General features: G+C 33.4%; 1 long non-coding RNA gene across 1 annotated transcript in view; it reads left to right on the forward strand.

Moving 5' to 3' along the window:
- The first annotated feature begins 421 nt into the window (after positions 1 to 421).
- LOC118602968 overlaps positions 422 to 26,368 on the forward strand; it is an 83,949-nt gene continuing 58,002 nt past the window's right edge. Inside the window, exons 1-2 of the long non-coding RNA XR_004951055.1 lie at positions 422 to 1,121; positions 15,994 to 16,068. This is a non-coding gene — a long non-coding RNA (uncharacterized LOC118602968). The remainder of the gene's footprint in view (positions 1,122 to 15,993; positions 16,069 to 26,368) is intronic.

Consider the following 26,368-nt stretch of genomic DNA (forward strand, 5'->3'; position numbering starts at 1 on the left):
TCATCAATTTTTTAAAAAATCATCTTTCCTCCTGTTTTCTGGGACCATTTTTTTTTTCCCCTGAAGTATAATTTGGAATTTCTTTGGCTGAGGATTTATTGGAGAAGAATTTATTTTTGGTTGTTCTGAAATGTTTTTATTTATTCACATTTTTGAATAATAGCTTATCTGTGTATCTAATGACTTATCTGCATATGTGAATAAAACCAGTCTATTGGTACTTTGAAAAATTCTTGGTTTACATTGTTGAGATTAAGAAGTCTGAATTGAGTCTAATTGCTATTTCTTTGTAGGTAATCTTTTTCCTCTTACTACTTTTAAGATCATCTCTGTCTTTTCTCTATTTTTACTATGATATGTTATGGAAGAATTTTTCTTTATTCTCATTATGAGAATTTGTCTTTCATTAATTATAAAAGTTTATCAGCTATTATATCTTCAAATATTGCCTTTTTCTATTTGTTACTCTCTTCTGGAAAAACATCTAAATACATATGTAAATAAATGTACTTATGTGTGTGTGTATATATATGTATATATACATACACATGCACATATGCCTATATATGGATATGCCTACATATATTTTTTCTCATTTTATTCTTCATGTGTCTTAATTTCTTTCTCTTTCTCTCATATTTGTTCTGTCTTCCAGTTCTCCAATTTTTGCAATATGTGTGGTATATTATTTAAGCCATATTGATTACATTTAGTGTTTATATTTTTTCCTACAACTTCTGTTTGTTTACTTTCCAAATCTTCCCATATTTGAAAGCATAATATTGGGTTAATTTCTTGCTTTTTATTTCTTTCTACTTCTTTAGCATTTAAACATTTCAACTTTGCGAGTTTCATAATTTGAGACGTGAGGTCATGTTTGGCCTAAATTTATCTGCTTGACTTTTGGACTTCTGAGAACTTGGATTAATCTTATGCCATTTAGGGGAGAATGTTCTGCCAGACATCCAGATCTCTGCCAATGAAGACCTTTGCATATATATTTCTCTGCTTGACACTTCCCACACCACCCAGGTGGTTTAAATTAAATCCCTAAGACCATCCAAATTATGCCTGTGCTTACAAATTCTCAAGGAAGACTTTTTCCTCACTCACAGCTCAAGGTAAGACAGACACATTTTCTGGTTGTATAGATTGTTGCCTCATTTATCATTTAAGAGAAGTGATAGCCCTTCGAAGATAACAGCTTTGCTCAGAAGTAGGAGGACAGGCTTCAGTTTTAACTCTCTACCTGGAATGTTCCAAGGCCTTCTTTCTTTTTCTGTCCTGTCCTCAAAACACGAACTTCTAGATAACCCAGATCAGTAAATACTCTGAAGGCTTCTTTAACTCACCATTGTATAAACATACAGAAGAGTAACCAGCAGATTTAATAACACATTATATAAATATAATAACACAATAAATAAATTAAATGATTAACTAAATAAATGTCACATGGGAAATGACTGATGGGACCAGGGGTGTTTAACTTAGAGAAATTGTGACATTTTGTTAGGGTTGAGTAGACAGATCATCTGATAGCTCTCTCTACCAAGTTTCGACTTTCAACTTCTTTCTACCCCACTACTTGAAATAGATTTGTTCTATGCAAGCTAAATGTGCAGAGTTAAGATTGATTCATCAATAAATATATATCTGCCATTGTCTGGCAGTGTAAAATGTAAATAACTGAAATATCATCATTGTATTTATTTATTTATTTTTACAAACTTTGATGGTCGAATATGTAAAATTTTACTCACTTTTCAAAAATTTAACATTAAATTATAAACCTATAAAAATAATATTAAAAATTTTCAAAACATGATTATCGGCTTCACAATATTTCATTATGTGGAAATAGCATGATTTATTTAACCATTCCCTTGTTATAGAGTTAATTTTTGCTCTTAAGAAGAATAATATGAAAAAGAATCTGTATAATCTTTTTAAGAAATCTCTAATAAATTCCTTAGATAAACGCTAGAAGTGCCAAAAGGTCCTGAATAAATTTTAATAGCATTGGATATTTGTTTCCAACTTTTTATCTGAAAAGGTTAGACCAGTTTATACTTCCATTAGCAGTATGTAATTATGTTTTCTCATTTCTTTAATTTCTTTTCTGAGCGTATTTATTAGAATTTTTAAAACAAGAACTCATGTTTGCCATCTGTAATACTTAAACTACAGGTGTTGCTCGTAAACTATAATTAAATTTGTCTTGTAAACTATACACTAGATTTGTCTCATAACATAGATACTTAGAGAGTTGTCAAAAATGATTGCTTCTGTTGAATTGCCCTTTTGTTAATTTTGCCCGAAGGTGATTATTCAAAATTCCATATGGAATCTCCTTGAAAGCTGTGTGGTTTTAGGTGCCAACTGCTACTTCTTTTTGTAATAATAGACATAAAATCTAAAAGTAAGTCCATTATAGATTCCTTCTCATATGACATTATACTTTCCTACAATAGCATTAAGTCCTTGATATCTAAGATGGTGCTTATTAAAGGTCAAAGATATATTCTTTAGAATGGAAAATTTTTGTTCCTAAAAATTTGGAGGTTTGGCATTGCAATTTAAATTATACTCAGTACATAAATTATACTGTAATGGGAGGTAGAAAAAACTGAAACTGTATTTGCTGAAAATGTATCTCAGTAAGCTATTTCAATAAGTAGAATATTTGTTGCTATTGAGATATAGTGTGTAAAATTTCTCTGGGCAGAGATGTGATCAAATAATCTCATTAGATCAAAGTGAGTATTCTACTGGCATGAGTCAATCAACCTCATTCATTTATACCTTAAAGTAAATTTAAACCAACTTATGTTGCACAGAGTATCTTCATTTAAAAGTCTCTTTTAGAGGTAATGAAAGACTTCTTCCTCTGTAAAGGCAACAAGAGTCAGTCTATAGATAAGGGAGTTGTTTTGAATGACAGACAAACTTCCTGTTATCCCTGAAGGAACACTGCATAGACAGCCACCAAATCCTCAAGCAAGTAAGGCTGGCTTTTATCTCAATACCTCTTGACCTCACGGCTATATAAAATTTGGACAGAAGCCATACACAACTGAAATTTATTAGCTTTTACAGTTGAGCTCAGTAATCAATATGATGAAACACAAAGTGCTTTCTTTTACTGTAGTCATCATTATACTTCAGAAATGCTTCCTTTGAGATCTTTAATAATTGAATTTCAAGAAAGCAAATATTATAACTAGAAAAAAAAAGCCATACTTGTAGGGTAAAATGTGTCTGTACAATCTGTCTTTAAACTAATCCCCAACTATTTTTGTCTAGGTGGATGTAGCAACTTATATTTTGAAAAACAGCAAAATACAAACTGCCGCTTACTTTGAATATTACTTAAGTAAAATATTATTCTTTATGATCTTTAAGAAATGTCTGCCTAAAGTTTAAGGTCCTCTGTCGAACAGTCTCCAAGACTTTTAACTCATGTTACGTGGCTGCAGAACTAAGGCTCATAACCAATGTGCGATGCTGCCATCCGCTCCCCTTCCCGCATGCCTGGTTTGCTATCACTTGTGATTCCCTGTTCCCTGATATATTTCTTAAAGAGACCACTCTTCTTAACTCTTCCTTGCATACTCTTTGCTCATCCTGTTCTCCCTTCAGAGGTTTCCCATCATTTCATTATCAACCGAAATGCTTCCTGTCTTATTAATACTAAATCACACATCTACATTTTACTTAAAATGTATACAGAAATGTGCTTCTCTATCTTGCATATATCACATACCTTCACCTTTAGAATTATATTCAAGTTGTTTATATTGTATATGTTTTATCTTTATTGTTTTGAATGTATTGCTTTATTAAATTGCTTTATTAAATTTCATAATATCTAGTACAAATCTGGATATAATAGGCCCATAAATAATGCTTATTATCTAAAAATAAGTAATTTTAGTTTATTCTAAAACATGTACACTTAGCAATGATGAAAGAGTTGAAACATTATCAAGCTAAAAGGTTACAAATGGATTAATAATGACAACAATAGAAAACATAGTTTTCTCTTGGCTTATGGCCATCTTTTAGCATATTTTTTCAACAAAGACTAAATAAATAGTCTAAATGATAATACACGCTCTTTGGGTCTAATTTTCGCAAGTGTGGAAATACAAGTGGGAATAGTAGGTGGAGAAAGGAAAGTTCCTTGCTACCTGTAGTGTTTACGTATGTTACTAAGAAAAATACTCCTCCGTTGGGAAGTAAGTTGGCCATATAGAGGTCTGCAAACTCTTCAGAGATTGAGCTTCTCTCACAGTCAACTTTGTATCTCCCAGGCTGAAGGTTTCTGAAACAACAAAATAATTTTTATTAAACTAAACTGAACTTGTGATTAGTGTTGAGGCAACATATATTTCTCATACTGAGTACATTAATTTGAGTTTTTAAGAAATACTTTGCCTACTTAATAAAAATATATGAAACTCTTTAAATATTAGAGAAAATATAAAAGTAAAAAAATGAAAGCAAAACAAAGACATTTGATAAAAGCAAATGAATATTTATTACCAGGCATCCAACTGTGATTAATTATTGCATTTGAATATTCTGTTTTACTTTGAGTCTTCTGACACATAAGATACAGAGAAAATTATATGAAGTGTTGCACTTCTCAGTATCTTAAAGCAGAAAGCACACAACTTGGGTAGAGCGACAGTTGTATTCTTACACTGCATTTAAAGGGAAGTTTTTCACCTCAGTCCTTATGTAAGGAAATTAGGTACTATTTTGGTAAACAATTTTATGCATTTTTCAAATAGTGTTGGAATTTGAAGATGAACAACCTTGACTTTGAATCCTCGGCCCTGCTAGTTGTATAACTGTTGCACACATTCTTTAATATTGTTAAGTTTGAGTTTTCTCATTTGAGTATTATTCTGTAATTTTGAAATTTAGAGAATAATACTAGTGCCTATCTTTCAAAATTGTTTTGAAGCAGCATATGGGATGTAGAAAGTATTCAGTAAATTATAGAAATATGATACTATTGCTGTTTCATTAAAGGCTAATTTATGACAAAGATGTAAGCTAGAAGGATTAAGAGGATTTGGAAAATGAAATAATGAAATATCCATTACAGTCACTTTGCAATAACAGATATCCCAAATAATCCCGTGATAGGTGTCAAGTCCTTAGGTGGAGTAATCATTATGGTCAACTTTGTGTTGGTATTTCACATTTCTCATCATAAACACAGCTGACTATGAGAAATCATGTTGACACCCTGTTGCAAAATTTTAAGATCATAGCTATTCTTCCACAAAATAAGCAAGTAATAAAAATCTATGAAAAATAAATCATATTTAGAAAACAAAGACAAGTGAAACTTTCAGAAATAAAAATGTATATAGTTGTTAAACTAAAACCAAAATGGACAGTTAAACAGTAAATTGGAAAATAATTAAATGGTGTATATATATATATATATATATATATATATGAAAAAATTACAGGTTATAGTATAAAGGGAAAAGAAATATAGTAAAGAATAATTAAAATATATGCAGAATGCAATAAAAATGTCTAACTTACATGTGTTTGAAAACCTAAAAAAGAGAATTGAGAGACTAGAGGAATAACAATGTTTAAAAAGATAATGACCAAAAATATTCCAAAACTATTGAAAATATGAATCCACAGATCCTAGAAAGAAAACAAATTTAAAGATGTATTGCAATTTATAAAAATAAACCCATACATAGACAAATCGTGAAATTACATAACACCAAAGACAAAAAACTGCTTATAATTAGCAAAAGAGGAAGAACAGACTCCTGTGCATGATTACAAAAACTCAATTTTTCAAGCAGGCTTTCAAAGCACTGAGCTGTGTTCAATGTCAGTATCCAGGAAGTCCCAAGCTGTCACACCCATTTCCAGAATCCATTCACCTAACCAGTATATACTTGGTATTAGAGTGAGAGCTGAGTATAGCCCGAGTTAGCACAGGAAAGCCACTGTAAATACTTTCCATTCTTCAATGCAACTGTAGTAAAATAATTGCAGGCTATTTACAATGGCCAATCTGGATGAAACAGATGTATCATGCTAAAGACATTCCCAATTCTGTAATCAGTACATTGAACCCCCTGCATTACCCTCATGTATTTTTATCTGTTCAAGGTCAAGCTTGCCTCTGGTGTCCGTGTGGGGGGAGGAATAGGTTACAGACCCATTGCTATTCTTACCATTCTAAACTACAGAAGGATAACAGCAACAATAGGGTCAAAACAGACTTTAAAAAAAAAAAATCAGCAACAATGAAATTTCGTAGAGATTCTTATTGAGAAAAATTAACTCTAAACTTAAAATTTCACGTTTAGCAAAACCTTTTAATAATGAGGGAAAATAAAAATATTTACACATAAAAAATGAGTTTACTGCTTACCAGTAGCCCAGCATTAAGCAGCATTTTAAAAGATTTTAGAAGAAGTAAGATCATCTCCAGTGCTCTTGGATGCAAAATGATTGCTGAACAAATAAAATGGTCAGTTTTGTTATCCTATTATGTAAAAATTATATAAATTAATATGACATTTTTCAAAAAGCAAAGTAAAGAAAAAAAAGTCTGACAGAAAAGTGACAAAGACTGTTCTACTGTGCTTCCCTTCGAAAAAGTTTTATGGAAATATTCAATACCACTTGGCTCTAGAAGAAGAAAGTCCAAGATTCAGTGACAGGAAATGGCCGGGAGTAGCAGACATTTTAGAGGAGCTTCAAAATACTCGTTGATATGGGAGCATGGATTACATGATGTGGAAGAAATGAGTCTATAGAAACATGAAGGAGCCCTATGACTGGGGTCTCGTGAGCTATACTAAGCTCGTGGATTTTATATTCTTTATATGCCATTACTGTTTCTAATATTCACTTCCATATTTGCTCTTCCAGTAGATTATTGCCATTTACTTATTTATCTTTCATATTGTAGTATGACATCCTCTATAGAAATGTCAAATTTGATGTTGTATTATCAAATACTTAGCAGTTTCTGGTACATAGTCATCGCTAAAAGCATGCCCATTAAATGACTAAATAATTAACATGATGTTTCTTAGCCTCCTCAGATAAAGTACTTTCTTGTTTGTGGTCCCAGATAGCCTGCACATACCTCTAATATTACATGTACTTTGTTAAAAAACTTGTCTCTGTTAGACTGCTAACTCTCAGAGGGTAAGGTTAATCTTTTTACCTCTCATTTATGCCACAAGACACTTTATAAATGTTGATTTGGTAAATGAATATTAAGTATGCATGCATTAGTAAATGAAACCAAACTCCATAGTGACCTGAGTTACATGATAAACACTGACTGTCCAAGGAAGAGGATCAATGTACACTGAAGTTTACTTATACCAGTTTATGAGAGTCAATCGACAAATATTCAAGAATTTTCTGAGCTGATTGATATCACATTGGCATCTAGAACTTGGCCATGATGGAAATAGTGTACACCATGGAAACTGACTGGCAAATGCTACAGCAAGGGTGATTTTTGTTTTTGTTTGCGTTTTCTCCAGAAAGCCAATTGTAAACATTCAGAACGCTTATTCTTAGGTCAGTTGTTTACACACGTTATATCTTGGAAGGAAGGAAGGAGGGAGGGAGGGAGGGAAGGAAGGAAGGAAGGAAGGAAGGAAGGAAGGAAGGAAGGAAGGAAGGAAGGAAGGATGGAAGGAAAGATTTGTGAATAAACAAGGCAGGATCCAGTTGCTCCACAGCTGTTTTAATACAGACCCAGATTACTCACCAGACATTCACCTCCCTCACTCCTTTCAGCCAAGCCTAAAATGTGAGATTACTCACTCGAATGTTTTGCAAACCGCATTAGCTACACTAGATGCCTACCAACAGGTGGCCGATTTCCCACTAAGAGATTCAGTTCCCCTCTTTCTCACATAGAGGAATGGACCAGAAAGAATTATTTGTTGGGTCAGTTACTTGTAGTTCTTTGAAAGTTACATTATTTGTTACTTTCTGTCAGTCTACAATTCTTTTTCTTCATTTTTCATGTTTGAAACTCAGTTTCTGAGTAAAATCATAATCTTATGCTCATAATGTGGGTTCAAATAAACATAGCTCTACGAAACAAAGGAATTGGCTTAGGTTTAAGATTTAGTAGAAGAAAATTATAAGGCAATATATGTAGGATCCCTAATATAAATAAAAAGAAAATAGCATTAGTGGTTATATTGCGGAAATACAAAATGGATTTAGCCAATTTTGCCAAATGTACCATAGTGAGAATGACAAGGTGTCTAGCTTATTAACTGTTTCACTCAATAAACAATATTGGCACAACTACTATATGTTAGGCTCTGTGCACAGGATTCATTGGTGTGCAAATCAGTAATGTTCCCTTCCTCTGTGAAGTTAACAATCTAGTGAAACAGACAAAGTATGTATGAGGAAGCAGTACACAATCACTGGCTCAAGGTTCCATCGTATAACAGAGAATACTACTTCTACCATGTACCCTCCAAGGAACACCCTTCTTTAATGTCCATTCATTAAATTATCTTGGTTGGGAGCAGTAGGACCTTGTTCTTGCTAACATAAGCCAACACCAAGGAATGTGTTGGAAGGCTATGGACATATCTCAGAAAATCAAAATAAAAATCAGGATGCAAGAAAGGAAGGAAGAAGGCAGATCCAGGAACCCAGTGGTAGGAGCCTGTGTACATTTTGTCCAGATTCTCCCTGACATTTGAAGAACTGAGTTCAACTAACTCCCAGGCTCCCTATCTTCTGATTGATTAGTTTGACTCTGAAATACATCCTCGGATCAAATGTGTTCACAATGACATTTTCTACAGATACAACCCTTAGGAATTCTTACTTCCTGGTTTTGGGGTTGGCTCCCAGAGAAAGATGACTTACGAGTCTGGTAATCATCTCGGAAGGTACCAAAAGCACCAAAGTTACTAAAAATGCATGTAGCAAAGAGGCAGATAAGCAGATTAGATAAGTCGATAGGGATTGAAGCAGCCAGAGTAAAAGTAGAGGGCTCTGTGACTAGTATTGCCACTTATAATCCACCCAGAAGGGCCTATTAATTAGCCATATTCAAGGACATTGATACGCAGGCCTGACTTTATGAAGCCATTTTTCTGAAGCAGGAGACAGCACCAGAGTTCATTGTGTCCTCTCCTCAACAACAGTTGTATTTTTCAGACCAACCTAATTCATTCAGCCAAGCCTTTTTTTTACAGACTAGTGTGATTCATACCAAACAACAATAACAAAAAAACCCAGAGTACTCAAAGAGAGAAAAAGACTAAAACAAAACTGTGTAAAACACAATACTCATACCTGTTAACAGCATTAAGCATTAAACCCAATGGACCCTGGGGTGTGAATATTTTCAATCTGTTGTAGAGATCTTTGCTTGCGCTGTCACTCTAGAGAATGCAGTGGGCCAACTAATGACTACTCAGCTAACACACTACTCCTTCCTTCTGCATTATGCTAAGGGTAAGAAAAATTCTCCAGACAATCAGAGGTAGTGTAAAATTTTATCTCTTCTTCTTTTCAGAACTCCTTAGCTCCTAATACTATGTCCCATATTCTTCCAATGGAAGTCGGGTTCTTTTCTTCTCCATTGAAATAGTCCTTGCTAATTGCTAAATTTCTGTTTAGTACAACTTCTCCTCAGAGCTCGATTATGAGCCTTTTTAATTTTTTAACACCATCACTTTCTTAGGCAGTTTTACCTATTACCTTAGCATGAACATTTATAGAATATTTATAGATATTTTCACCTCTATTCCTATAGTTCAGACATCTCACTTTAGCTCCAAAGAGCCTACTAAATATGTCTTATGGTCTATTCTTCCTAAAATTTAAATCCAGTATTTCCAGATGAAATTTCATCTTGCCTTGAAAATTCATTCCTCCTATTTTTGCTATTGAGTGGACATTTGTCATCTGTGGTTGGCCAATTCTGTTGAACACCTTTTATTTTTGTAATTCTCACACTATTAGTCTTGCCTTCCTACGGTAGAAACCAGAAAACTCACACCCACAAATTCCTTTGCATACAGTATAGGTATAAGAACTATATTTGGCCAATTAGGTTTTATATATTATATGTTAATTATATGAATATATCACATTATTAATATAATTAATATACTTATATTGATAATGTGTTATATCATATATAATAAATAACATAATTAATAATATATAAATAATAAAACTTTAATAAATTCTATAGCATTGATTATTCCTTGCTGGAATAGATCTTAGATCTGACTGAGGTGTCAGATCCGCATTGTGATATTTAGTTCAATCTCCAAAGCATCGCTACTTCCCTTAAGATAATGTACAATATCTCTAACATGGTCCTCATAATTGTTCTTTACTAGTCTGTATAACTTGGTGTCACATTAGTCCCCTTACCTAATAGCAAGGAGCTATATAATGCATATAATATTCACATTTTAAGTAATATCTCAAGGTACATTACTCAAAGGCAATCAATGTTTTCAATTTTTTTTTACCCTAATTAGATTAAATATAATTAACTTGATTTGTTAGCATGCCCTATCCCTTGAGTACAAGTTAGCTATGATCTGACAGAAAACTGTGAAATGACTGTTTCCATCTGTGTTTTATACCACATATGATATTTTTAGATTTGTGAAATTTTATGTTCTATGCTCATTTAATGGATATAAGTACTGTATTATAAAGATAATTTAGTTAAGAATTGAGTTAACACTCCTCATCCTTTTGCTTGGGAGAGCAGAAAGTTTGGGAATTTAATTGTAAATTTTGAGAAAGAGCTCTTGCTTCCTGGATTGATTTGATGATTATTACCGCTTTACCTGGGCCTGTCTTGTTCTCTGACTTGTATTAAGAATAGAGGTAACAGCAGAAGGAGTAGTAATAACCTCTCTTCCTACTGCTACCTTCACCTGCTCTCCAAATGCTCACTACTAACCTTTCCTTATGGATCTGGGCGTATCTGTTTGGACAAACAACACACCCTTCCTTCATAACCTACTTTCTCCAGCCCAAGGCTGGATTGAGGGCAAACTTTTGTAAAAAAAAAAAAAAAAAAAAAAAAAAAACATATTGTATGAAAGGCTGAATGAATCTTTTGAAAGAGATTCTCAATAAGGTAATTAATAAGAAACTGGCTTCACTGAGTTCTTGGCCAGAAACAAGAATAGCAACAACTTTGCAGGGAAAGCCTCTGAGAATATTCCTAGCATAGAGACTCTAATTCACTCTCATTCTTCTTATTATCCAGCTGTACATCAAGACTGTGCAAATATGAGAACTCCTGGCTTTAGTTCAATTCGTGAACTGGTACAGAGCAGGTGCTTGGCAGGATGGTGACCCAGTGTTCTCTAGGTTTAACTGCTTGGCACCCTGCTCCAAACCAGTTTCTTTTGTGAAATGCTTTGGAATTAAAGAAAATAATAGGTAAAGCCTAGAAACTGTTATTCTACTGCTACGAAAGTTAAAGGATAGAGAGATTTCTTTTACCGAAAACAATCTAAGGCTACTAAGAAGGAAGGAGTAGATGGAGACTAACATTACTGATGACCGGTCTGTGGCTCACTCTGAGAGAAACTTGACAGGTTATCACACTAAATCTTCATAAAGATATTTTCTATCTAAAATATTTTCTTATTTCTAAGATGATGAAAAAGAGGTTCATAGAAATGAAGTCTTTTTTCACAATGTACATAGCTAGTAAGGAACAAACTTAGGACTCAAAGCTAGAGATGTCTGATTTTAAAAATCACGTTCTTTCTACCATGTGCCTTTCCTACAAATTTGTCTTACTTTTGGTTTTAGTTTTTTGAAAACCTAAAAACTCACTTAAAAATTAATCCCAAGGGTTTGTAGATTACCAATGAACTAGTAATTCCCTTATGAGGCAAATAAGAATTAATAAAATAATATTTATAAGAGCTGCATTATGATGTCATCAGTGGTATAAATTATTGAAAATAGAGAGAGAGGAAAATTCGAACATGTCAGTTTTTTAAGATGTTGAAGAAAAAGACATGGCAGAACATATTGCCAACTTATTTAATATTTCCATTATATAAAAATATACTAGCGACACTTTCCTTACAATTTAGTTCAACATCAGACGAATTTTTATATTCTGTTCTCTACTAGAACTAATAAAATAAATGAACCCAAAATACCTTTTGTGAAAAGAGTTCAGAGACAAGCCAGAAATTGTCTTTGAATGAGAACACACACTTTATAGGGCCAAGAAATCCCTAGACACTTTAACGTGACTGAATAAGGAACAGACAGCACTAACTATAGTGTGGGGTAGAGAATATCACACATTTTTGTAATGCTGTAGCTATTTCCATGACTAAGACTATGCTGTCTCAAAGTCATCACGTAGCCAGGAAACCCTCAAGTACAGACTAATTGGCAGGACAAGTGTTCACTGCATTATAGTGACTGCATGATACCAAGCTAGGTGGAAACTTCACAGCCATGGGGAATGGACCATGCAACTCAGCTCACAGATGATCCATTTGCCTTTCTGTCTCCCAAAGCTCATAATTCCCTTTGAGCAGTTCACCACTGACAAAGCCTGAGAACACATCTATGTAATATCAAGAATGATCTGCATGGATGTGTAACATTCCGTCAAACATATAGCTATTTGACCTGTATAGCATCAAGCTGATAAGCATTCACTTATTTTCCCATTTACTGATCACATAAAGTTTTCTCTTTTAGATGCTTGGTATCATTTAAATATAATTCAAGACTTATTCAGAAATTAAAAACACTCCTTTCTTATACAGTTCAAATTACCAGCATGATGATATCACCTGGATATAAATAACCAGCATATTTATTATCCTGCTGCCTCCCTCACACAAGGCAGATAACAAACTCCTACCTTTCCTTTCCAGTAGAAGCTTGTGTTTTGGTATGTGCAGTTTATGATTTATAAAAGACCTACTCCACAATGTTCTTCTATTTTTACATCTGCAAAAACTAAGCCCAGGTGACATAGCAGTTATCCAGGATATTTTAGTTCTGCTGGAACACATTGAGAGGCCCAGTCTTCTCCAGTAAAACCCATCAAACAGTTTGTTTCTGACACAGCTGCTTACCTATGTCAGGTGGATCACTAGTAGTGTAGCTTCTCTTAGCTCAACCACTGCAAAAAATCACATTAGTTATGTCATTATCAACCTCAGAAACTTTTATCCATGGTCCAGACTAGAGATCTTTAGCCGGCAACTCACCAGACAAGCTGTGTTGTCAGTATAACCTGATATTAACATTATTAACATTAGAGTCACAAAATTTTAGAGCCAGATAGAAGCTTCTGGATCACCGGAGTTCCTCTCCTTTATATTAGATAAGAGGAATCAGAGACCAGGCCAGGCGTTGGTGGAGACACAAGGCTATTGCATAATAAGTTGCAGGGTTTTATATAGAACAAGGCAATTGATTCTCAGGCATATGACTCAGAGTAGTAAGCAAGAAACAATAAAATACACAGAGAGATGGTCTGCACCACAAAAATGTACGAAAACTAAGAATTGTCACAGGCAGAAAGGCAGCTCATAGTGAGTTGTTGTGCAAGGGGATGTCAACTTTGAGAGGAAGGCCTTCCCTGTAAGACATGGTTAGATGGTTTTACCTGGTAAACCAAGACTCTCAGGCCTTCTTTTTGCCATTGACTTGAGCTGTTCCTAAGTTTGATCTAAGAACTCTTCTTCTGGAACCCAGGGAACTTCTATTCAAAAAAAAAAAAAAAAAAAATGACAGTGCACATATGTATGTTGATTTTCTTCTATCCATTTCAACATTTCAAATGGGTAAAAATTCTTACTTCTTATTTTCTAAAAAGTCTGATCTTTTTAGCTCTTTAATCTTATTCTATTGTCATTTATCCATTTTTTTCTTTATTCTTACATTCATTTATTTCAATTTATCAAATACTCACCTTATATGATGCACATTCCACATCCTGGACGTCATGTAAATATGTATAAAATATGTTCTTTAATCTGAAAGATTGCACAGCCTTCTGTGTCAGACAGGCATGTAAACAGATAAATTACAATACCAGAATACCACAAAAATGATAGAATTGCTGTTGGAGCACAGAAGAAAGTATTGCCTACTATGCTCGGGGACATCTGAGACAGAATTCGAAGAATGAGAGAGATCGGCCAGACAGAAAGAAGAAAGATTCTTCTTTGCAAGTAATAAATGTACAAAAGCACAAAGTTATAAAAGGGATCTGTGATGTTTGGGAAATGAGCAGTTTCATGTGGGCAGAATAAAGAGATACATCTGATTTGACATCACCAGAAGTTGTTTGGATGAATATAAGAAAAAAGAAGCTCCAAGCTTTCTAGTTTAATAACTAAAATAAATAGTGCATATAGTAGATACATCTCTTAGAAAGTCCAAGAATATAGCATAGAATTCATTTTGGGATACTTGAGAATGTATAAAACCCTGAAGTCATTTGTAAAACAATTATCTGCCTTTTCAGTAGTTACAAAAAACCGTTTTCACCAATATAGATGGTCTTGCTTTGTTCTCGACAATTAAGAGATAAAAGACTAGGTAAATACAGTGACAGATACTAATTAAAAAAAAAGACTATTTCTTGCTATTGATAATAATACTGGAAAACTAAAGTACATTTTGATTAAACTAAGTTCATTAACCCAGGATATTTAATTAGAAGTGTGTATGGTCTAGCTTTCCAGGATTATACATTTTTTAATGAATTGAAACAGTTACAAACATAACTTGTCATACTAATTATTAAAATAATTTAAATTAGGATAGATGCAGAGCCTGAACAAAGTTGAAACATATATGTTAAAAATAAATTAGATCATGATAGAAGAAAACAAGCTATTATATATTTTTAAAAAGATAACTGATTTACTTCAGTAATTATTTTGGTTTTCTGCTAATGTGGTATAAAGTCTATTATTATATGAATATATTTACCTAATCTATTATAAAGTAGCATGAACCATTGGATTAGAATAATATATTTCTTATATACTCTTTTCTTTTTTCCAAACTTTTTTTAATTTTAAAATTATTTCAAATTTATAGACAAGTTTTAAGAAAAAATTTGAATCACTTACATTACCACAATGTAGTTATCAAATTCAGTATATTTAGCATTGATAAAATAGTTTTATTACATCTAAAGTCTTTTTTATAATTTTGACAATTTGCTCATTAGTATTTTTCCCTTCAGTACAAAACCAGTCTAAGATTATACATTGCAGGAAGTTGCCTCATTTCTGTATTCAATTATCTGTAATAGTTTGCCAACCAATGACATTAATCATTTGAAGAATACAGGCAAATTTTTACATAGAACATTTCCAAAATTTTACTCGTCTGATGTTTCCTCATAGTTAGAGTCAGGTAATGCCTTCCTGGCAAGAATACTACAAAAATGATGTTGTGTCCTTTTTTAAGGTGTCATATCTGGAGGCACATATAATATATTTACTGATCTCTCCTTTGGTGATGTTAATTTTGTTAACTTGTCAATGTGTTGTTTTGTTTCTTCATTATAGAGTTATTCATTTCCCTCTCGAAACATTTAACAACCTTTGGGGAGACACTTTGAGACCATGCAAACATTCTGCTCTTTATTGTACTCATCTACTCCCAGCTGGCATACCCATCCATATGATAGAGGCAAATGATGATTTTACAACCATAGCACTCTCTCCACGTTTATCAGTTGTCATTCTTCTCTAAGGAAGAGCCTTTCCTCTTCTCTATATATCAGTCTCCATTATGGATCCATGGATTTCAATTTTATTTGATAACATTACTGTTTGTATTTACTTGGATGATTAAAATGTCTCAGATTGCTAAGGCACAAACACTTCAGGCTAGATTCTATCTTATTTATTTATATCATCATTGTTTTTGTTTATTTGTTTGTTTGTTCAGGCGCTTTCTTAATTTCTGGTACAACAATGGATTCCTGGCTCATCTTGTACCTTTTTGGACCCAACTCTGGAATCGGTAACCTCATTTTATCAGTTAATGGAGCCATTTAAAAGATTTTTAACATTTGAAACATAACCCAAAGGCTTATTCTGGCATTCTGGATATATTCCTCATTATTGCTTGCTGTGCTTATGAGAAAAAAAAAAAACATTAAAATATTCTCTTTTTAACAAATGAGCAGCACATTTTTTAAAAAAGTTCATTACGCTTCTGTGGATTAAAAAAAAATCAATACTAAGAGACCTCTTACAGAATTTGTAAATCAGAGAATACTATGCTGGATCAGAATATTTTTGTTGGCCTCTAGGGTATGTTAACAAGGACTGAGGTGCTAATCACACAAATAAGTGTTGCTGAAATGATGGGAGCAACTGTAAAATCTATATTTGTCCGCCCGACATCTGCTGCTCATTAACTCAGTATACCTATCAATTTTGGTGTTACAGCTCTTTGCATTCTGCCACAACTATCAGTGGTAAAAGTTGGCTTTCATCGCCAATTTTTAAGCAATTTGAAACAGCACATGTAATTTTTCTTAATATAATCTTTTATCATATGAGCCAATAATGACTTTCTGCATTTCAAAATGAAATACTGTATATTCATATATCAAAAATATCTTAGTTAAGTTACATTAGACTACAAAGATGGGGTAAGTTTGGGAATAGGTTAATAGACCATGATTCTAAGACAAGCTATTACACAATGAAATGAAATTTCAGTTTGATCAATTTTATTTCTTTAGTGCATTATGCAGGTTATAAAGATAATACTGTTGTACTTCAAGTAATGCAAATTATACAGTTTGGGATGCACATCTGGATAGAACCTATGACAGACAAAGCAGCAATTTTGAAATGAGTGTTGTTGAGTGAGTACTATTTCCTCTCTGGAAGGCTTTTTGTATTTTTGGACCTATTTGAGTGGGGGAATAAAAGACAAGAATTATCTTTTATCTTTTTTTAGCATTTTAGCCAATATTTCTAAAGAAACAAACAAACAAGTATTGGACAAGATAGGATGAGATTGGATGGGGTGGGATGGGATGGGATGAAATGGTATGGCATAGTATGGTATGATACAGTATAAGAAATATTGTATAACTTTTAAAAGCTTTTTCCAAGCTTTTGGTATGGCATCAGCAACTCAGAGTAGTTTAGAAGACCCAGGGCCTTTGCCTCATCATTTGAGTGATAGATGGAGTGAGGATTGACTGATTGTATGTGCTGTGGTTTTCAGGGTTGCCTTCACGATCACTCCAACATGTGAGACACTTGTTCTGTGATAGCAGAGAGTATCTCAGCATGCTATAGTCAGAAAGCACAGGATTGGGAGCCAAATGGATCTGTATTTGAGTTGTGACCACTCCAAAGCTGTGTGACTTACATATGACACTTTAATTCACAAATTTCATCTTCTAATGTATTAAATGAGGGATGATAACAATCACTTAATAGGATTTATATTGACATTTACCTGAGATAAACTAAGGGCAATGCTTTAAACATTTTGAAGTGTCACTTATGCGTATTATTATGATTTATTTTGACATTATAGGTTTGTCTTCATTTTATCTGGATAGTCTATTAATAACTTTAAGATCAATACATTTGGACAAATATTAAACAAATGAAAACCATAATAAAATACCTCCACTAAGAATTTTGTTACATTGAGCACTATCAAAATATTTTTATAAATACATTTTTTAACAATCCTACAAATTATAACTTATTCCCATTTTGCAAATGAGAAAACTGAAGAATAGAAATGTTAAATAATGTACTCAAGGTTTTTAAGCAACAAAGTTTTTATTTGAACTTGGATCTGCTGGACTTCTGTTCTCATCAATCTGTCTTCAAATATTAACTTTGTTATGTGCCTTGTAAACTTTCATTCCTAACCAGGAGAAAGCTGAGACTTTAGAAGAGAAAAGAATTTTCCATGGGCTATAATAAACTGTGCCTGGGACTAGGAGTGCTCATTGGTGAACTTCATTGTAAACAACTGAAAATATCATCAGAGACAATCACTTTGAAAGGTGGAAGGCAAAGACTGAAAGAGAAAATGTGCTTTCTCTCTCTTTTTTTTTTTTTTTCGGATGGTGGACTGCACCCAAAAAATAATTGTGAGAGAAAGCTCTGTAAAGGGTTGTTTTTAAAAGATCAGTTTTTTAAAAGAGCAACTCCTCCATCTTTTTTTTTTAATTTTGTGAATTAAAACAAAACAAACACAATAGCCAACAACAAAACCTAGAACCTGTTTAGGTTCAAGTTACTCTGAAAACAAGAGTTAGATTACCTGAAACCTAAGATGCCAGGTTCTTATTAAGAGAATGAATAACAAAACAATATTAATAGATTGATTTAAAAGTTATTTATTATCACACACCATGTTGAGTTAATGTGCACTTATCCAGGTCAAATAAGGAAGAGAGACAACACGCATGATTATGGTTGGATTCGCTCTACTTGCTTTTGTTAATTTTATTACTTATGCATAAAAGTTTAATTTACTGATATATCAGTTGGATTTAGCTTCATGCAAACTACACCACAACTTTGTGCCATAAAGCAACATTTATTTTGGATCATAACATTTTGTTTGGTCTCCACTGGTCTGCAAGCTTGACTCAAGTTATCCGCAGTCAGCCTAAGTTGGCTGGGGGTTGGTCTAGAAAGTCTCAGCTAGTATCGCTTGTCTCTTTTCTATGTGATCTGTCATTTGACATGACTAGCCAGATATGCTTGTTTTCATAGGAAAACTCTAATGTGCAAGTACTTATTAAGCTTCTGCTGCTCATGTCTCCTTTGCTTAATACCCAAATCAAAGGTGGAAAAATAGATTCTACCTTTAGATGGGGGACTCTGTAAAGTTAAATTACAATGACATGAGTTTTGGAAGAGAAAGAATTTGTGACCATTTTTAGAATCCATCACATTGATCTACATTTTAATATGAGTAATATAAAATTATAAATAATTAATTATAAATACTTATTCTTTTTCATAACTACAGATAATAGTTCCCTGTTCTAAGTTTTCTTGAGTTGAAGCCTATTTGTGCCTATACCTTGTTGTCTGTCACAACACTTAACTGAAAGAAGAGACTTTACATTATGGTAAAGTGAATATGTTAGACATGTTATTTTTTGAAGATGTTCCCTTGTCAGCTTTTCTTGTATCTGTTCATGGCACCTTACTCTTCCTTTTGGAAATAGTCTCTTCTTCATGCCAAATTTAAGGGAGTGGAGGGCAAGCAATATATTCCAAACTGTGCTAGTCATTATCTCTTAAAACTTTAAATCTGAAGTGAAGTCATAGAGGCACAGAGAAGGCCCTAAAATGACCATCTGAGAGTTTCTGTGGCTGAGATCCCCAGAGATGCCCTGGTTCCTATATGTCTTAGAATCTTATTATTCAGCATTTTCTTCAATTCTTTGAGTTTGTATCTTCAAAATGTTCTGTTTTGCATAACTACACATAAATTTAACATGTGTATAATGTACTATATTATATATAAATCATATGTAAGCAAAACATTTATGAAGATACAAACATATGTATCTTAAATATACACAGACACATTTCTTTAAGTTTGCCAGAATTTCCTTTTTAGCCAAAGTATGCTTAATAATAAATTAACATAATTCATTTCAAAAAAGCATATTGTAAGTTCAGAATCTCGAAATCTCATTCAAGGCAGTACATTCTTTCATCCAACAAATATTTCCTGCGTACCAGCTATGGCCAGGCCTTGTTTTATGTGATTGGGATACATCAGTGAACGGCAGAGAGAAATCCCTGTCCCCTAGAGCCAACATTCTGGCAGGGGGTTGCATGGCTACAGTGATTCTAAGAATTCACAAAGATGTCAATCACTGAGCTCTGAAATGCTCAAAGAAGACTGTGTGGAGGAAGTAATGGTGACCTGTGTGTTCAACTGAATGGCAGAAAGAACAACACAATAGTAAATGTATTCCTGGAATTTTGTATGCATTTTTATAAGTTAAAATATTTGTGTTTGGGTTGGCATTGGTAACAAAAAAATCTTGTCTGCATTTTAAAAAATGCAAATAAGGCAATCTTGCTTTAAATACTTCAACAGCTTTTTATTGCCTGTAGATAAGATCCAACATCCTTAGCAGGCTCCTCCAAAGTCTGGTCCCAGCATACCTATAAAGGTCTTTTTTTAGTCTTTCTTCTCCTTGGCAGTAACCTCAGTGACCTCTAACCACAATGACCTACTTCCAATTTTTATATCTTGTCAAGCTTTATGATCATTTTCCAATTGGTTTGCTTAACTAACTCCTACTCTTCCCCCCTACCTCAATTAACTAACTTTTTCTCCGAGAAGCCTTTCCTGATGCCCTAGATTAGGTAAAGTCCCTTATTATGTACTCTCAACATTCTATATTTTTCCTTCAGAACATTTAACAGACTATAATTAAATAACGATCTGTGTAATTACTGGTTTAATATGTGCCCTTCCACTTGATTGTAAAGATCTTTAAGAACATTCAGTAATTGTTAAATAAATTAATGGATAACATGAAAGGATTATACCTATGTTTACTGTAGGGACTGCTCACGTCTAGCAACAAATTATACTAAATATCCTCATGGCAGGATTTTCCAACAAGGTGCTTTCCATCTGAGAGGATAACCTTTAGCCTTTCTTGTCTATAATAGGTTAGAGACCACAAGAGAGATTGGTAACTTATTCATTGGTTAGTAATATTTGAAGATGTTAATTAATTAATTTTGGTGTTGTTAATCACAGGGGATTAAGGGTAATTTAAAACAGAATCATTGCGATAAAGATGAGCATGTTCTATATATTAATAAAAATTACCTACCCCTACTTTTTGTCTCTGCCAGAAAAACCAATACTAAACTTGATCAAATGTTGCCAGTTTTTCACTATTTTTGCTTTACAAGCTAGGACCCAGTCTTGAGTCTCTGACTGCAGGATAACTTGTAATTCGATCTGTCAGGGGCCGGCTATGTCTCAAAACACAGTGGCTTTAATTAAACCTTTCAAACAGCTGACAAAAAGTGGAAAAGCTGGGGGTGGGGTGGGGAAAGAGAAGTTACTTTCTTTTAGGGCCCTTTTTTTTTTTTTTTTTTTTTTATCCATTGATTACAGACATCAGTGGCTGCTTCAGGAACAGTGGAATGTCCTGAGTTTACTACAGTAGGTCTTGACGCTAATCACAACGGCTTGGAACAGAGCAATAAAAATATGTAACACAGCCAAATAGATCATTTTAAAAGCTACCTTTTGGTAATTAATATGAGGTTGAGCAATTCGTTTCTCCAAATGATTACAAAATGATCACAAGTGTTCATTAAGGCTTCAAAGCATAATAGAAAGCAATGTGAGATTCACCTAGTGTTCCTTCTCTCATCCTTGAGAGCTGCTCTTGGGTTGTTAGAGATGGCTCATTGTGCTTTCAGTGAGGGCAAAGATGGCTGGCTTTTCCTAAAAAAGAGAGAAAGAAGAATAGCAGGGATGTCCCAGTGGCTTTGAATGTTTTGGAGTATTTAATTGGAATAAAAATAAATTGTTAAAGTCATTTTAAAATCATAGGCACTGTACAATTTCTTGAAGAACAAGGCGAGAAAAATTCTTCAATAAAATATATTGTGTAATTTAGATAAATAACTTTTTGCAATTCAACAACATCTATTAAAAGCTTTAAAATGTTTATTTACTCAAAAATCCCATTTCTAAAAATCTTTCAAAAGGGAATAATAGCAAATATGAAAGAATAAAAGCTTTATTTACCACGGTATTACCAATCGCATAAAAATAAACCATAATGTAACTATTAAAACACTATCATTAAGAGTGATATTTTAACATGGGATAATGCTAAGAGGCAAAAGTCAGAAATTAAATTATGTTTCTGTTACATAACTAAAACTATAAAATACAAAGTGAAATGTAAAATATTAGGAAATATTCCAAAATGCTAAGGAAATTATATCTAAGTATAGGTAGTATTAAGTTATCTCCTTAACTTTTCCATGTATCATGTAACGATGAAAACAATTTAAAAACAAGAGGCTTATTTCTTTCCCTGTTGAAAATAAGGGAAATTTCCTTCCTCTCTTTTTTCTCAGAATATTTACTTTCAAAAACTTATCATTTTAAATGAAAGTACTTCATGTTTTTGAAATGAAAGTACTTTTGAAGACTAGATAAGTCTTTGTCAGCTCTATGACCAGGGATGTCTCTCTCAAAAATCTGGGAACCATATCTTTGAAATATAAACATCAAACCTTTCTGCTGTGTAACGACATAGTAAGAAGAATGAACCCAAAGTCTATGAACCAGGAAGGGTCCTCACAAGACACTAGATCTGCCAGGTGCCTTGATCTTGGACTTCCCAGCCTCCAGAACTGTGAGAAATAACATTTGTTATTTAAGCTTACCCTATCCTCGCCCTTCCCCGCCCTCCGTAAAGTAAATGTTAACACCAGAGATAGCATCTCTGTCTTCCAGTTTCTGCAGGAGGGCAAGAGCCTAACTTTAGTGGGCATGTTGTTCCAAGTTGCAAAACTACTTTCTGTCATAAAAATATAAGAAGTTTGTTTTTCCCCTGGATGAGTTCAATTAGCTACCACAGATGCACCCTAATAACCAGCTGAATTTAAGATGAACTATATGTGATAAATAGTGCTGTCCAGTCCTCCTACTTGAAGACTAGTTATTATTATCTTGAACACATAGCTGCAATGGATTATATCAGTTTGGCAATATCAGTGGGTGAGACTCCTTTCTGCCTTTGCAGATTACTTCTGATGTTTGTTACATTTTGGTTTAATGCTTATTCAATAATAAAAGTGCTTTTTTAAATTACTTTTTGTGTTGGAAAAATAATTTCATTTTATTAAATGAGCTTTATTATGATTACAAGTGAAGACAGTTTATCTTATGATTAGCTTCTATTTTCCTAATCGATAGTTTCTTTACCTTTTTGTTAACAGTTTATACCTACTTTATTAGTTTATCCTGCTCTATGCTATAAACTTCTCTCTGCTCCACATTCTTTTGACTTGAAAAAGTCACAAGAATTCTTTTGACTGTTCTATTTTCTTCTAAGCTGTACATCCCAGGGTTTTAAGCCTGGAAAATACACGTTAGTATCATCTTGCTGCAATTAGGAACTCCACCATGGAGATCAACTTAAAAACGTCTCTGCTTTTCAAAGCAACCAATGTATCATTAAATCTGGTGAGCCCTTCCTTGGGTCTCAGCTTTCTGGTTTCAAAATGTTTATTTTTTCTCTTTCTTCTATCCTCTGATGCTCCTTTGAGGAGCATCAAACAACAACAAAAATATTTTAGTATAAGTTTGTCCCAAATACTGCATTTATCTATTATGTATGTACATGTGTATCTCTTCCTCTCTCTCTCTATCATCTTTGTGTTGTTAACAATTGGTTCAGAGTTGAATAAACCAATGAGATGCTTATGAACTGATTTTTTTTAAATCTAAAGTCTGAATTTAACTGGCATTTTGTATTTTTAATTATTAAGAGTAATAACCCCATAAGTATGGTTATCATAATTATGCTTATTGAAATTGTTTTCCTCAAGGATGGCAATCAGGGTCAGTGGGAATAATTCAATATTTTATAGTATATTATTTAAAATAAGTTAATAGATTAAATACAATGGAACTAATAATGCTTATATAATTTAAATGAATAAAAAGATATTTATTTACAAGATAAAAATATATTTTCTTATTCTTTAGGAAAAATTAACTTATTTTTCTATTAGGACACTAAAAAATAAACATTTGAAAGGCTATTTTCTTTTTACATATATCTGTTTCTATGACATAAGTGATCTTATTATTTTTGCCATTATAAAATATAGCCACATTTTTTTTTCCTACAGTCAAAAGAGTAAGTGCCTATAGCTACTAAATCCTCTAAACTTCTGTGAATTCTTCTTCCCCTGGGTGCTGTAGTACACAAATATAATGAGGAGGGACAATCTGAAATGACTAGTGTTGACAGCTCATTTTCTCCTCTTTTTGGTAGTCAGCTAGACACTGGTCTTAAGTCAGCTTGATGAAAAACAACAACAACAACAACACTAACAAACCAACAAGCTGATGGCAGTGCCTGAGATCTGAGACTCCCCTTTCCAGTAAGGCTATGTTTTTAATGTTTCATGACACTATTAAAAGAAGCCCTGCTTGTTACATTCTCAAAATCAAGTAGCCATTTTCTACCCCTCTTTGTCTATCAACATGTAAAATAATAGTATCCAGTGAGGTTCTGGATACTATAGTATCCAGTGAGGTTCTGGATACTATGACACACCCTGCTCTCCTCTCCTCAACATGTCTCTGAGATATGCAGGCTAGTAAAATGGTATGCGCCTCGCTGTCTCCCTGCCTCTATTTCCACAGGGCACCCACTTTATTTTATGCCTCTTGTTGCTGATTGTGTGTGTGTGTGTGTGTGTGTGTGCGCGCGCGCTCCCATAGCACGACATGCACAGTCTGAATTTGAAGACAGTATCAGCAATGTGATTTAGAGCCAGATCTGCCTTTTCATTGTATTTTACGAGACCTACAGGGCTCTGACCCTAGTTTCAGTCCGAACTCAGATGATCTAATCACTTCATTTCAGCCTCCTGAAAGCCATCCTTCTTTCTCTTTGCTTTTTATAAAATTTCAGAAAGTAGAACTGTTAAGAAATATTTTTGTCAAGATTTCAGTTAGATTTTGCCCCTAATATGTATCTTGAAATGGGCTTGAGATTTAAATAATTATAGAGGCTTTGTCCAACAAGCCATGAACATTTTAGAGTATTCATTACAATTAGAGAAGAAATATTAGGTAAATAAATCTATTTTCTTGTTTTGTAAATTAATTTAGGGTGACCTGGGATGGAAGTGCTTGCTTAGGACAAGTTTAAAAAATATTCTGCAATGGTTTATTGATCTTGTTTTTTCTTTTGTGTGTGTTGGGGGGTGTAGATTGAATACCTTTGTATTGACTTATTCTTTGCTTTTTTCTGTCACATGAACAAGTTAATAACTTGAGTTTAATTTAGTGGTGGAGTGGGGGACAACCAAACCTGTTTATTCGCTTCTCTAGCAGTTTGAAATTCCTGCCAAGTTAAGTTTATACGTTCTTTTTGTTCATTTTACTGAGAGCTGTAAGTAAATAATCTCATTGCAGATTGGGAGATAATTTTATTTTGCTCTGAAATATTTCAATAAGCTATAAATTGCCCATCAGAACTATCTTCTACAAAAGCATTTTACATTTTCCCACTTGCCTTTATATCCTGTAGTGTGTGTGGCCAGGGTTATGAGACCACAGATTACACTTCCTAGGATCCTTTGATAATGGCAGAAGATCAGAATAATAAAGGAAGAGAGAATCTTCTGTCATCTAATACCTACTCATTGACAATTACTTATAGTTGTTGCAGTGGTAGTGAGGTGAGTTGATTTTTGGCTCTGCAGCACAAATGGAAGCAGCATTTTTTCTGTATGGAATGGTCCTTACTTAGTATTCCAGAATCAGCTCTGAGAGAACTTCCAACAGTATAGCATCAAGTGTGTGCTCCCCAGCCAAGAACATCAGCAATGCCTAATCCCTAGGTGTTACCTCTTCTTCCTTCTAGCTCCTCTAGCCCCCATCACCATTTTGTTCTTCCAGATATTCCAGTACCTTTGTTATCAATTTCCTCTTATGTATTTAAATTCCTTCTGTCTTTTCTGTTTTCCTTACTGGACCCGAACTGATAAAGTACTGATCAGAGACCATTAGAAATCCTTCACTACAAACAGAATATCTGCCTTTGATACTATAATAGACACCTAAAAAATTATGCTCTTTTTGGAAGATATATGGTTTCACAAAAGAATGAGGATGCACATTCATACTTTTGAAATGAAAATGCAATGGTGTGCCATATTATAACCCAACACAGCTCTTCAATGTAAATTTTACTTGATTGTATTTAGAAAGACAATAAATGACCCAACTATATGTTGTCGACAAAAACTTCACTTCAAATACAACTGTTTAGGTAGGTTGAAAGTAAACAAATGAAAAAAGATATGTAAACATTAATTTTAAAAAAAGCAGAAATGATTATATTAATAAGATATGAAGTAGAAGTCAGAGAAAATAAAACTGCCAGGCAAAAAGGGAGATCGCCAAAAGAGTCAATCCACCGGGGAGGCATCGAATGCTAAAGTATATGGGCCAAAAAACTGAGCTTCAGAATACATGAAGCAAAAGCTGATTAAATTAAAACGAGAAACAGAATTCC

Source organism: Rousettus aegyptiacus, unplaced genomic scaffold (genome assembly GCF_014176215.1).
Source record: "Rousettus aegyptiacus isolate mRouAeg1 unplaced genomic scaffold, mRouAeg1.p scaffold_m13_p_1, whole genome shotgun sequence".
Lineage (NCBI taxonomy): Eukaryota > Metazoa > Chordata > Mammalia > Chiroptera > Pteropodidae > Rousettus > Rousettus aegyptiacus.